The sequence below is a fragment of the Peromyscus maniculatus genome, chromosome 7 (assembly GCF_049852395.1).
Source record: "Peromyscus maniculatus bairdii isolate BWxNUB_F1_BW_parent chromosome 7, HU_Pman_BW_mat_3.1, whole genome shotgun sequence".
In the NCBI taxonomy this organism is placed as follows: Eukaryota; Metazoa; Chordata; class Mammalia; order Rodentia; family Cricetidae; genus Peromyscus; species Peromyscus maniculatus.
This window is the reverse complement of record NC_134858.1, coordinates 53533765-53548026: the sequence shown is the minus strand read 5'-3', so window position 1 is coordinate 53548026 and position 14262 is coordinate 53533765. Positions and strand designations below refer to the sequence as shown.

The 14262-nt window shown below is 41.3% G+C and overlaps 2 protein-coding genes across 4 annotated transcripts in view; one reads left to right on the top strand and one right to left on the bottom strand.

Annotated features, from left to right (window-relative positions):
* Hmg20a (high mobility group 20A) overlaps positions 1–9347 on the bottom strand; it is an 86419-nt gene extending 77072 nt beyond the window's left edge. Inside the window, exon 1 of one of the 2 annotated variants that reach the window (XM_006971551.4) lies at positions 8568–9347. The gene's annotated coding sequence lies outside the window, so the exon portion shown is untranslated. The remainder of the gene's footprint in view (positions 1–8567) is intronic. The other variant, XM_042280979.2, reaches the window with a different exon arrangement.
* Positions 9348–9417: 70 nt separating this feature from the next.
* Positions 9418–14262, top strand: part of Peak1 (pseudopodium enriched atypical kinase 1) — a 225918-nt gene continuing 221073 nt past the window's right edge. For both annotated transcript variants that reach the window (XM_006971552.4, XM_016004414.3), the window contains exon 1: positions 9418–9552. The gene's annotated coding sequence lies outside the window, so the exon portion shown is untranslated. The remainder of the gene's footprint in view (positions 9553–14262) is intronic.

The following is a 14262-nucleotide window of genomic DNA, read 5'->3' as shown; positions in this document are numbered from 1 at the left end:
TCCCCAAACAAAATAAATAAATCCATGGGTAAAAAGGAAGAAGAGTATATATCATGACCAACTTTGTTCAATCCCAGAGATATAAAGCTGGTTTCCAAATATTCAAATCAAATATGTAATATACAATTAGGCTTGACAGAAATAACATGATGCTCTCAATAGACATAGGAAAGACCTCTGACAAGGTTCAACATCCTTTCATGATAAAAGCTGTGAAAAATCTAGGAATACAAGAACCATTATTTTGGCAAGGTGGTGTGGTACACACCTTTGATCCCAGCACTCAGGAGGTAGAGGGAGGTGGATCTCTTTGAGTTTGAGGTCAGCCTGATCTACCCAGCAAGTTCAAGGGAGCCAGGGCTACACAGAGAAACCTTGTCTCAAAAAACCAAACCAAATCAAACAAAAAGTGCCCCCCAAGCCCAACATTATTTCAACTTATAGCCACCATTATAGTAAATAAAGAAAAGCTAAAAGCATTTTCTTTAAAATCAGGAATGAGACGAAGTGGCCACTTTTACTGTTTTTACTCAACATAGTGCTTAAAGTCTTAGCTGGAACAGTAGACCAGGGAAATAAATAAAAGGGTGGTAAGTAGGGAAGGAAGAAGCCAAAGCTTTTGTATAGCAAACAAAACAATCATCAAAGTAAAAGAGAAGACTACAGAATGGGGAAAAAATCTTTATCAAGATGTACATGAGAAAAATAGATAAAGAACTGCAAAAAATGAAACACTGAAAACCAGAATCACCCAATCAACAAATGAGCTAATGAACTGAGTGGATGTTTCTTTCTTTCTTCTTCTTCTTCTTCTTTTTTTTTTTTTTTTTAGTGAATGTTTCTAAAAAGAAGAACTACAATAGCCCATAAATATTTGAAAAAGCAGTCAATATCCTTGGCTTTCAGAAAAACGCAACACTGTCTTGAGGGACTGGAGAGATGACTCAATAGTTAAGAGCACCTGCATGGTGGCCCACAATGGTCTCTAACTCTAGTTCCAGGGGATCCCTCACCCACTTTTGGCCTCTGCAGGCACTAGGCACACATGTTGTGCAGACATACATGCAAGCAAATTACTTGTACACATAACAAAAGAAAACAAAAACTCTGTTTGAGATTCCACTTGACCCCAGTCAGAACTGCCATCACCAAGAAAATGTCAACCAATGTTGGCAAGGATGTGAGGAAAGAAGGCAGGCATAGGGCTAGTGAGGATGTAAACTACTGCAGCCAGCAGGGAAGTCAGTGGTGGAGGGCCTTCAAAAAGCTAACATCGGGGTGTGATGGCTAGTTTTAACCATCAACCTGACACAAGATAGAACGACCTGGAAAGGGAGTCTCAGTGAGGGGTTGTCTAGATTAGGCTTGCATTTGGGCATGTCTATGGGTGATTATCTTGACCAGGAGGAAGACCTGCCCATTGTGGCATTCCTTGCATCACTGCCTGAGCAGGAGTTTCTTGATTGCATATGCGTGAAAAAAGCTCAACACTTACATGCATGTGTTAAATCTGTGCTCTCTACTTTTGACTGTGGATGTGTTATGACCAGTTTCATCAAGCTCCTGCCACTGTGACTTCCTGCCACGATGGACTGTCACCTGGAACTGTGAACTGGATAGACCCTTTCTCCCTTAAGTTGCTTTTGTCAGAGTATTTTATCACAGTAACAGGAAATGAAACTAAGACATAGGGCTAAAAGATATAGCTTAGTGAATAAAGTTGTTGATATGCAAGCATGAGAACCTGATCCTTATCCCAACATCCACATAAAAACCCAGTGTGGTAGCCTTGCAGGAGGAACAGAAAAAGGTGAACCAAGGGCTTGCTGACACCTGAAATAGTGAGCTAGTTCTAGGCGAGAGACAGGTTAAAAAAAAAAAAAGAATGGAGAGTGGTAGAGGAGTCACCTGACATTGACCTCTGGCTCTGCAAATGCACAAATAGGACACTGGGATGCACTTGTGCGAGTGGAGACACACAGTCACAGACAGACAGACAGACAGACAGACACACACACACACACACACAAGCTAAACAAACAAAACAAAAATAAAATTTCCACATGAGTTGGCCATACCATTCTCGGGTACATAATTAAAAATGCTTGGACACCCATGTTTATTATGTACAATAGCTAAGCAATGGAGCCAGTCTAGATGTCCATCAACTGATGAATGAATAAAGAAAATGAGGTATATATACACAATGGAATTTTATTGAGGCATAAAGAAAAAAAAATCAGAGCAATGCTGAAAATGTCCAATTCTTGAGTCATTAGGGAAATGTAAATGAAATTCCATGTCATCTTTCTTAGCAAGGTTATCATCAAAAAAGCAGAAAAACAAAAACAAACAAACAAAAAACCCAACCAAACAAAAGAAGACAGCATGTCAGGTTGGGACATGCAATGAATCCTAGCACTTGGAAAGCAGAGGCAGGTAGATTTCTGTGAGTTCAAGGCCAGCCTGGTCTACATAGGGAACATAATGAGACCTTGGCTCAAAAACAACAATAAAACAAATAAACACTCCCCCCCCCACACCTACAAACAGAACAACCACATGATTTAGCTATACTATTCTTGGGTATTATCTATCTGTCTGTCTGTTTGTCCATCTATCTGTCTACCTACCTACCTATATATCTATAATAAAATATTACTTATTAATAAGGAAGAACAGAATCATGTTCCCACTGGAGATCATTACGCTAAGCAAAATAGAAAGGTAAGTATCATATTTTTTCTCAGATGTGGATTTTAGGAGAGGGAGAACACATGTCAATAAAAGGGGGACTATGTATTGGGAAAGAAGGGGATCAGGAGGAGAGGGCAACGTAATGGGAGTATGATCAAAATGTTTTCATGCATGTAAAATGCTTAAAAATCTACTTAATTTCTGTGTTTGGACAGCAGGGAAATCTCTCCCAATACTATGTGTGCTGACCTTCCCATCATTCACTTAGATGAGTCCACATGTAAGTTACAAATTACTTTTTACCAATTACATTGACTGCAGAGATCAGCTCTCATAGCTGTGAACATATATCAGATGTTTAATATATGACAGTAACACCACAGAATGCTTACAAATGGGAGCATAATGATTTAACCACACATTCTACAGACATATGAGTATCTACTGTGTACTGGCCATAATCCTTCATGCTGAGCATAAATAGTAGATAAAAGTTACATGTTAATTTCATTACAACCCTAGTGCCAGTTAAATTATATATTTCATAAATATTAAATCAATGTCTATATGACATTGTTCCAGGTATGACAGCAAATCCAGAGATGAACAGTCTATATAGCCTTCTCTGGGAGGACATTTTCTATATATAATAATAACAACTAAAATAAACACCAGGAACACTGGATATTAAGTGCAACAATAAAGGCACAGAATACTCGGGAGGATCAACAGACAGAACATAGAAGATTTGGAGTAGAGGGAGACAAAGACAGAATCAGAAAATATTTCTTGAATGGAATACTTAGAGAGTGCACAGGGCAGAACTTTATTTTATTTTATTGTATTTTTTTTTAAAGATTTATTTATTATGTACACAGAAGAGGGTGCCAGATCTCATTACAGATGGTTGTGAGCCACCATGTGGGTGCTGGGAATTGAACTCAGGACCTCTGGAGGAGCAGTCAGTGCTCTTAACCTCTGAGCCATCTCTCCAGGCCCCAGGGCAGAACTTTATAACAGATGGGGATCCCCAGGAAAAGTAGAAGTATGTCAGACAGAGAAAGGCTGGGTACAGTACAGAATTTTCCCCTCAGACATCATCCAGTTTCAAACCTAAAGAAAGACATAATGTGAGGGGCCTTAATATTTGGGAAAATGAGTTGAAAGTCTTCCTAAAACAATTTAAAGTACTTTAGTGATTTCTTATTTTTTTCTTGAATCTTTTCTATTAAATATAGTTTGTAAAACAACTGATTGGTGATTTTTTTCCTTCTCATAAGAAACTGACTACTTAGCGAGCATGCTGACAGAAGGCAGAATGTCAATGAACTTACCGCTGTATTCTGTGTGTGAGCTTAAAGGAGAAATGGGTGAATCCCAACAGTTACCACAGCTGAAGCAAGCCTAAGGGTTAGAGCAGTGGTTCTCAACCTACGGGTCTCCAACCCTTTGGGGCCACTTATCAGATATCCTGCTTATCAGATCTTTACATTATGATTCACGACAATAGCAACATTACAATTAGGAAGTAGCAACAAAGTAATTTTATGGTTGGGGTCATCTACAACATGAGGGACTATATTAAAGGGTCACAGCATTAGGAAGACTGAGAACCACTGAGGTAAATAATACCATTCCTCAAATTCCTATTACCAGGACTACACCAAGTGATTCCCAGGGATTCCCATTTAGGGAAACTGAAGCTCGTGGAAGCTAACTGCTCAAGGTGATGAAGCTAATAAAATACAAAGACTAGCTCTGAATCTAGGCCAGTGTCATCTCCAATTCTCCCTACTGTTCACTTATAATTACAGAGTACAAAGCAAGTTAAAACAGAAAAACCATGATACACGCAACAATAAAGGAAATATTAAAAACGAATTTTAGAATGGCTTAGGAATCAAGATTAAAAGATACCAAATTTAGGAATGCATCTTAATCCAGCTTGAACAGTGGTTATAACACATATCTCACTTACGAACACCAAGTAAGCAAAATTCTAGCTTTGGTCCATCAAGTAGGAAGAAAGCTCCAAGAGAATATGGTTATTTGTATTTCCTGTACTTGAAGCTAGAACATGACTGATACAAAGCAGTATGCAGTTTTTGTTGAAATCATGAAAAACCATGTAAAAGGAATTCCACTTGAATACATACAGAAGTTCAGAAATAAAAGACAGCAAAGCAATAAATGTAAAATCATTTAAATTGCTAGATTGTTTCCTTTAGCCCTCAACTACAAAGCAGAAACCAAAAAACTTGCCATTACCAAAGTACCAAGTAAAGCTGCCTGTTATAAAACATTAGTATCAGTTTTACAGGACAGGGTAAACAAAAGGATGAAAATAGGCTTTGCATTATGTAGCATCTCTGCGGATGATCAAATTTCAGTGCAATGGTCTTGAGAATTTTGGTCTACTCTTTTAATGTTTCAAACTGCCCGGAGCAGCTCATGCAATGACTGCTTTAAGGAAAAGAAAATGGTTATTTACTCCAAATACTCTAAAAAGAATCAACAACTTCTTTATCATAGAGGGCAGGTAGTGAAATAAAAATCTAAAATTTGTTAACTGAAAGAAGCAACAGTATGTTTGCAAATGGTTTTCCTTTTCCCAATTTTGACACTAGGAACATGTTTAAAAAAAAAAAAAAGCAACACTAGGCATTTAAGGGGGGAGAAATCCCTTGGAAGAAGATAAGCCTTCCCACAGAAAGGATTCTTAAAAGGAGGAGGAACGGGCTACACAGGCTTCCTTCTCTATTTTTCACCAGCGTATCTAATAATTCTTCTTTGATGGGACCAATGAATAACTGTCACTTATCACAAAACATCTCCCTGATATGTACTTTCTATATTGCTTTCTTCTCAACAGACAGTTCCTCAAGCCGCACAAGTCTTTCCAATGCAATTTGTCTTATTTCTATTACATGGCATGTCTTCCACGAATTCAGGATAAATTTAATAAACCCCTTTGCTTTCCAAAACTGTTCTCAAAAGGTAATACCAATATTGTACCTCAACCAATATTATGACATTATTTTCTCCCTTTCTCACTTAGTTCTACCATCTTCCTTAGTTCTCAGTCTTCCTAATGCTGTGACCCTTTAATATAGTCCCTTATGTTGTAGATGATCCCAACCATAAAATTACTTTGTTGCTACTTCCTAATTGTAATGTTGCTACTGTCGTGAATCATAATGTAAAGATCTGATAAGCAGGATATCTGATAAGTGGCCCCAAAGGGTTGGAGACCCGTAGGCTGAGAACCACTGCTCTAACCCTTAGGCTTGCTTCAGCTGTGGTAAACTTCAATTCCTAATATGGTTAATTTTCAGGGTGATTACATCTAGTATATTACATTAATGTAGAAGAGTGTGAATGCTTTCTCTCTAGTCAATTAATACCCAATTGGTTCAGTGTACATGTCCCTAACTTTCTATCAATAACCATAGACAATATTTCACCTTATCTTTTAAAATTACTGCAGCAATTTTGTAGTCTTTCAAATACTGATTTTAGCATCTCAGATTTTTTGTTGTTGGTTCTGGGGATGAAACGGAAGTCCTTTCATATGAGATAAGTGCTCAACCACTCAGCTACATCCCCAGCCCATCAGACTGATTTGTTTATTATTTATTTTTGAGATAGGGTCTCACTGTGTATGTCTGGCTGGCCTGGAACTCACTGAGATCTGCCTGCCTCTGTCTCCCAAGCGCTAAGATTAAAGGGGTGCGCCAACATACCTGGCCAGGCTGATTTTATTTTATTATTTTTTCTCCTGTCAATACTGGTATCAGACCCCAAATTCAGGGGCTCATATTATATATAGTAGGGAAGTGGTCTATTATTTAGCTATACTTCCAGTCTAAGAATAATTTGTTTTTTCTTTTATTGAAAATAGATTTTTTTCAAAAAATATATTTTGATTAGTTCCCTGCCCCTCCCCCAGTACTCTAAGTTCCTCCCTCTACCTCTTTCTGTCTTTATTAGAAAACAAACAGGCATCTAAGGAATAATAAAATACAAAAACATATCAGAATAGGACAAAACAAACAAGAAAAAGAGCCAAAGGGGGAAAGAAAAAAAAAAAAAAAAAAAAACCACAAGAAACTCATAGATGCAGAGACACACATGTTCACAGACACAGGAATCCCATTAAAACCCAAAACCAGAAGCCATAACATGTATTCAAAGGACCTGTATGGTTTAAAAAAAAAAAAAAAAACCCAAAAAAAAAACCACTGAATCTCCAAAGATGCATTGAGTTCATTTTGTATTGCTCATCTACTGCTGGGTGTGGGGCCTGTCCTTAAGAGTGGTTTGTTTCCACAGTGAGACTGCTTTAGAGAAAACTAATTGTTCATTGCAAGTGGCTATCAATTAGAGATAGCTTGTGGGTTAGGGCTGGGGGCATGTGTCCACTTCTCTTTTTAACTCTAGGACCCCATCTAGTGCAGACCTGTGCAGGCCCTGTTCATGCTGCCACAGTCTCTGTGAGTTCATATGTGTGCCATATATATGTTTCTAGGACTAAGAGTGATTAAAAAAAAAAAGTCTACATTAAGGTAAAAAAATTATTTTTACGTTTAGTTTAAAATATTTTCTACTGTAAGTGCAAACTATGAAATTAGAAATACATGCATATTAATATTGGAAGACAATGCAATTTTAGGTTCAATTTATCCCAAGTGTAAAAAGGTCGAGACTTCACAAAATAAGGTCCAAATAGACTGCTTCTGCCAGCAAAAATACACTCATATGCTGTGTTGCTTGACAAGAGAAGCCACGGAATCAAAATTGGTTTATTACCACTTCAGATACCGCTTTTTGTAGAAAAGAAATAAAAAAAAAAAGCAGAATACAGGAAGACAAAATTCTGTCTTCATTCACCATTTGTTCTTTCCCCTACTCAACACGGGAGCTGAACCCATCATCCTTGTGCCATGATTTAAAACCATAAATAGACCTCAGTTTTAAATCAGCGACAAATTCAATTAAATTACAATGGGGGGGTGCAATAAAATGCATCTTCCATAAATGCCACACATAAGCTACATGAAAACAATATTTAGGTTGATGATGTTGTTCTCAGGCATGGGGCAAATCCTCAGTCCTAAGGTCTCAGTAGGTAACACACCAATTGCATCTATTCATGGAACATCAAATTTGAGTACTGCGCTATGATACTCTCTCCCTTTGCAAAAATGAAAATGCCTCGTAATTTATGTGAACCATTTGGTCCCCAAACTAATAAACTACCTCCTTAGAAAGAGTGGGGTAAAGAGTTCCTGCTTCCATGTCTGGGCAGAGACCACACCACTTCACCCAGTTAAGGACACCCTTGACAAGGGTGCAAGAGAGGGCCCCTCACGAGTCCCACTACAAAGTATGTAGTCTTGCAGAGAATTTTAACGAGGTGTTTTGAATTCTGTGGAGAAAGCATTATGAAAATCTTGCTGGGGGGAAATTTTCCATATTACACGTAGAGACAAAACACATAACTTCTAATCGTGGCCTGGTGATTATCACAGCGTGGGCGAAGAGCCGAACTTGTGACTTGAAAACAACCCCCAAGGCTGGAGGAACTATTTCTGAGAACGGCCCAAACCAACACCTTTTCTGTCTCTCAGCACGGGAAGTGGCTTGGACACCCCCCAAAACACCATCCTACCCCACAGGAAGTGAGTTATATTTCCCCCTCCCCATGACAGCATGTCTCCCTTCCCCCAACCGGAAGTGAGGCGCCCCCATTCAGTGGGCCTCAAACCAAGACAAACCAATAACAGCAGCAGCAGCAAAAGAGGGATGATCTTCAAAGGGGGAAGGACATTTCGACTGTGGCCACCCCCATGCTCGTCTTGCTTACTAACCTGCTGACGACAGGGGCAGGCAGGGGCCTGGGGACTAGTGAACGTCCCTTGCCCAGAGGACAATTCCCTCAGCCCCTCTCAGTCGCCTTCACTCTTCACTCCGTCGTCTCACAGCTTGACGGAAATTCCTCCGCAGCACTTTATTTTGGTGTCTTTTCTTACTTTACCCAATCACTTAGTCACCTCCAGATAGGTAACTTCTCTTAACGTGGTAGTACTTAGAACTGTTCCGGTGAGGAGAGGCGTGAAATACTATACCCGATACTTTCAGAGAAATGAAGGGATTATTTTGCCCAATGCGGCGAAGGGCTACGTGACTACGCAAGGTGAGACTCACTTTCGCGAAGGTTCTTGGGAAATGTAGTTTTCTTTTTCGTAGCCACGGCTCTCAAAAATAGTGGGACTTAAATTGGTAACTATTACATACTAGAATCTTTGAGAACACCTATTCTGTACTTGACGACTGGCTGGCATAGATGATTAGGCCCCGAAAAGGTCCAAAACTGCGCTGTTAGTTCCCACGGGCGTTTAATTGAACCCAAATTCCCCGTCACGTGGGCTCAAGGTCCCGGTCGCCCCGCCCTCTCGTTTTGGCCCCGCCCCTCAGCCAATCAAATCTTCCCTAGGTCTTGTTCTCCGGATATTGGCATGCAGAGAGGCGTGGCTTCTTGGCAGCTCCTCCCATGGGGCTGAGTGGAGAGCTGGGGAGAAGGCCGAGGTTGGGTGCGCGCGCGCGCGCGCGCGCGCTATCTCAAGAACCGAAGCGGTCGAGGGTGCGCGCGGCGGGGCGGCGTGTGGGGTGGGGAGGAGCGAGCTGACTGGTAGGCTGGGCGGACGGCGAGCGGCCGGGAGCGCGCTGTGGACTCCGCGGCGGCGAGTAGTTAGTTAGTTGTGTCAGTTGCTCGGTGGCGGCGGCCGCGATCACCAGAAAGGGGACGGGACGGGCGGCACTGGTGATCATTGCAACGGCGTGTGCTCCCCTCAGGTAACCGGGGCAGGGTTGCCCACGTACCCTCCGGTCCCTTTTCCCATGCGCGCAGGCTTACGGGGGCCAGGGTCGCCTCGAGGTGAGGACGCGGACCTAGGGGAATCTGGACTGGGCGGCGCCGCAGGGGCTCGGCAGCCGGTGCGTCCTGCAGGGCGCGGGCTGCAGCGTCCCGGCCACCCACGCGCCCCGCGGGCGCCGCGAGCCCTCTCGTGCCCCCCGTCGGCCCAGGCCTCGCTACCCTGGCTGAGATGGTCCCGGTAGCGCGGCGCCCCCCAGAGGAGGGAAAGTTGGAACCCGGCGGCTAGGGACTTCCCGGGGCTGGGCTGCGAGGCTCCAGGGGAAAGTGAAGCCTTAGAGGAGCTGGACGCGGGAGGCTGGGGCAGGAAGGGCTTCTGCCAAGTCTGTACGGTCATCCCGCTCCCAGACCTGGGGAGATCGGGCTCAGCCTTGCAGCATCAGTCAGGACGGAGCCGGTGGCTCTGTGCCTGCTCACTTCACGCTCTGGCTGTTGAGCCCCGAACGCGCGCGGACTTACTGGGTTGCTTAGGGCTTTGGGATTTGGAGAGGTCGGGTTAGACAGGTTTTTTTGTTTGTTTGTTTGTTTTTGCTTTTTCTTTGCCCTTTGACTTACGGGTTCTTGTATCTTTCCTTTCCTCCTTCGAAGAGGACTTGCCATCTGAACTGGCTCCCCTTCTCGTTTTTTTTCCCCATCTTATGCACTATCCGTTGGAGAGCTTGATTTCGTTCTTGGACATTAATGACTGCTGAGAGCAATAGAAAAGAGGAGCCCCCCTCCTTCCCCCAGGTCTCATTTCTGCAGTCCGCTTTTTAAAGGACCCAAATTTAGGAATCAGAGCTATGGAATGGAGTTATTGGAAGGCTGGCGTTGAAGGATAGAGATGAGTTAGAGGAAAACTATGATTTCATCTTTATTGGCCTTACTATAGAAAACCAAGTGCATTTTTCTTTGCCTCTGTTGAATGTGGTAAGATTACACTTTCAATTAAATACTTGGCGACTTACATAAAAGACTATTTTTAGGTCACTGGATGATGTACATGAACAGCCTTTTCACCTGAATTGGAAATGCTTTGAGTGTTCTGTTTGGCAGCCTGTTTGGTTTTTGTTTTTTTGTGGTTTTTTTTTTGTTGTTGTTGTTCAGCCACAGTGGCCCTCCTTTATCTCCCCTGATAAATGAAGTGTGTAGTCAAGAGAACACATATTGCTCTCTGCAAAGTGGGGGGAAAAAAACAACCAAAAACCCAGAAAGCCCAAACTTGAATTATCCACAAGGGTAAAACTTTCCATGAGCAATCTTGGATACCCACTTCATGATGGCTTCTTTTGTAATCTCAAGAGCATTTTAGATCTTTCAATTCACTGGCTACCCTAATTACTTTCCAAAGTGCCTGGCACTTCTTTGGTGACTTTTTCAGTAAACTCTAATTGCAGGTGCGGTACATTTTCTTGGCTTCCAGGATAGGAGTGAGTAGCTTTATCAGAGAGATTAACAGTTAACAATGGAAGCAGAGTTCATACCACTGCCAGTGAGTTTTGGCAATGACCAGCTCTCAAACTATGTGAAAAAACAAACATCCACTTCCCATAGATGTCAGAGGGGAAGAAGAGAAAATATTTTATCATGTCTCTTTTTGGAGAGAGTAACATGACTGTGTTATGTGGGGGAAATGTCAAATTATTTTCTTTCAAGCTTTTTGATGTGCAGTCCTCCTTTCTCCCAGCTTCTATGTGGGACCGACATTTATGCTTGGCTGGTTTCCAGTGTTGTGAGAAGTGTTTTGGTGAGAGGGAAAGATAAGCTTGCTCTGAGTTGTTAGGGTGCTGACTATTCATTTTGTGTAGCAATAGGGCAGAGAAACTTCCACAGTAGTGTTTGTACCCCATTAACATTATGTCAGAATTCATTTTTAAGTGTCTGTCCTGAGGCCCATAAAGAAATAATGCCACTTTGTAACTGTTTTCTGATAGTCACATTAAAAAGTGCGTTCCTGAAATGCATTATATGTGTATACATATAAACATTTATCTTTGTACATTTGTGGTAATGTAAATATTTAAGTCTGAGAGCTTAAAAACTTTTATTTGCTTATTTGCATACATGCCTTTTAACAGCTAACAGTGCCAACCATATTTGCCAAATAAGCATCAACCATAAATTCTGGCTTTGGCACATTTCATATAATAACTCTTCTAAATTGCTCCATGGTGAAGCATCATGAGATTAGCATTTGCTTCATGAGAGAGATTTGTTGTTGTTGTTAACCGTAATGATGTGCTGTTTAAGGGGAACAGGTGCTGAGCTCTAGCTGTTTGCATTGTAACCTGCCAAGTCATACTCTTTTGTTGGATGGGTTCTCAAAGCAATTTAGGAATCCAACTGTGGCCCCTGGCACGCCAAGTGTGAGTTTGAGGCTCCGGATCACTTTTGCAAATCCTCATTTTCACTGGAAGAGGCAAGTGTGGATGTATACTTTATTTTCTCCTTTGTCTATTACTGTGATTCCTATGCCCCAGGCTTTCCATTATTAGAGCTTCTGGTATAGGCTTCATCCCTGCTGGCTGATTTTTTCCTTGGAGAATTTAAATATTCTAGTAACTTTCAGTCCAAATTCACATTTGGACAAAAGACAAGTATTTGAGTGTCTAATTTTAAGGTGTTAGGCATGGTGGTAGGACCAGGCGCTTATACTTTAGGAGGAGAGCTAGCTGGTAACTGGTAATTATCATATGGTGTGATAGAGCACAGGTGTGTGCACAGGTGCCTGTGAATGAAGAAAACACGGAGGAAGGCTTGTTGACTCAGACTTGGATTCGTGGCTGTGGGGGATGTTCTGGAATCTTAGTGACTTACTCAAGCTAATCTTGAATAATATACGAATCAACTAAGTTCAGGAAGAAGAAACATATTTTATCCTAGTGCTGTTTTTTTTTTTTTTTTTTTTTAAAAAAAAAACCCTGCAATCATGAGTCATTTATGTAATTTGAAATTTCTAGTAGCTGTGTTTTAAAATGTAAAAATTGAGATTCATAATATAAGTTAACCCAGCATTTTAAAGTAATATAATTTCAACATGTGATCAGTTTAAAGCAGTAATACTAAGATATTTAACATTCTTCTTTTCATACAAAGTTTTCAGAATCTGGTGGTATTTTTACACCTTAGCACATTTCAATTAAGACTAGCTATGTTCACATACTCTGTTTCTGTACATCAGCAGCACAGCTTTAGAACAGAGGCAAATGAAGTAAAAAATCAGGAATTTTAACTTCACCTTGAAGACTGTGAAATTTTAGTTGAAAAATGAAAACAGGGCTGGAGAGAGATGGCTCTTCAGAGGACCTGGGTTCAATTCTGGGCACTTACATGGTGGCTCACAACCATCTATGGCTCTAGTTCCAGGGGATCTGACACCTTCTTCTGGTGTCCAAGACACCTAAGGCAAAACACCCACACCCATAAACTAAACAAACAACAAAAACAGAATACAGCCCCCCCCCCACCCCCTACCCTCCAGTAAACCATCCTGCAGTACAACCTGAGCTGGCTTGGACCTATCATTTTGACAGCAAATGAAAGCTGCCTTAGAAAGGGGCACAGCTAGAAGCAAGGCCAGTTAAAAAGCTATTCCTGGTGAGAAATGACATGGAGTGTAGAGGAGGAGTGGATACAGGAGAGATTTGGGAAGTATTATCCCTAGAATAGGACAAATAGGTTATAGAATAGAAAAAGATTGCGTCCCATGAGATGGCTTAGAGGGTAAAGGTACTTGCTGCCAACCTTTTTTCATCCCTGGGATGGTAGGAGAGAACCCTCTGCTACAAATTATCCTCTATTCTCCAAATGTATGCAGTGACAGTGTCTCCCCCATAAACAAACGAATGAAAGACTGAAGATTAGGATGATTCCCATGTTTGTTAGGAACTGCATGGTAGATAGGGCCTAAAGCTAAGGGAAAAGTCAACCTTCTATACCAGGTAGACCAAGAATGAAACAAAACAAGAAAAGAAAAATCACACACAAAACAAAAGATGGAAAAGCTGAGAGGGTTTGTCAGGAAGCTGAGAGAGGACAATATTTCAAGGACTAGGAGTTGTCAAACTGTGTCCTACCATGAAAAGGGCAAGTAAGATAAAGTTTGCAGGAAGTCTCTGAGACTTGGAGATTAAGTTGTTTGAAAGTAGTTGAGAGCAGTTAGCTACATTGTAATGCACCGAGGAAGTTGAAGAGTACAGGACAGCTAGCAGTTTAGCTGATCGCAGTGATAGCAGTTTTCGTGTCTCAGTTATCATGGAGTCCAGGCTGGCTTTTTACTAGCTGTGGTGGCAAAGCTGACCTTGAACTGCTGAGTTTTTAAAAAATTTTATTTGTTTATTTAAGTAATTTTTAAATTCATTTTACATACCAAGCACAGATCTCCTTTTATCCCTCCTCCTGTTCCCCTTTCATCCCTCCTCCAGTTCCCTCCCATCTCCTCCTCCATCCCCTCCTCCGAAAGGATAAGGCCTTGCCCAGGACTTGGATTACCACCAGTGTTTGTCACCATGCTCAAGCAAGTACAGTGTTTGTAATCAAGGACTCTGAAAGAAAGTATAAGGAAGCCGGATGCTGAGAATTTTAAGATGTTTGCCTTAAAATATTTTTATAAATTATCTTGAGCATGCTTATGTGGAACTGGAAAGAGTCAA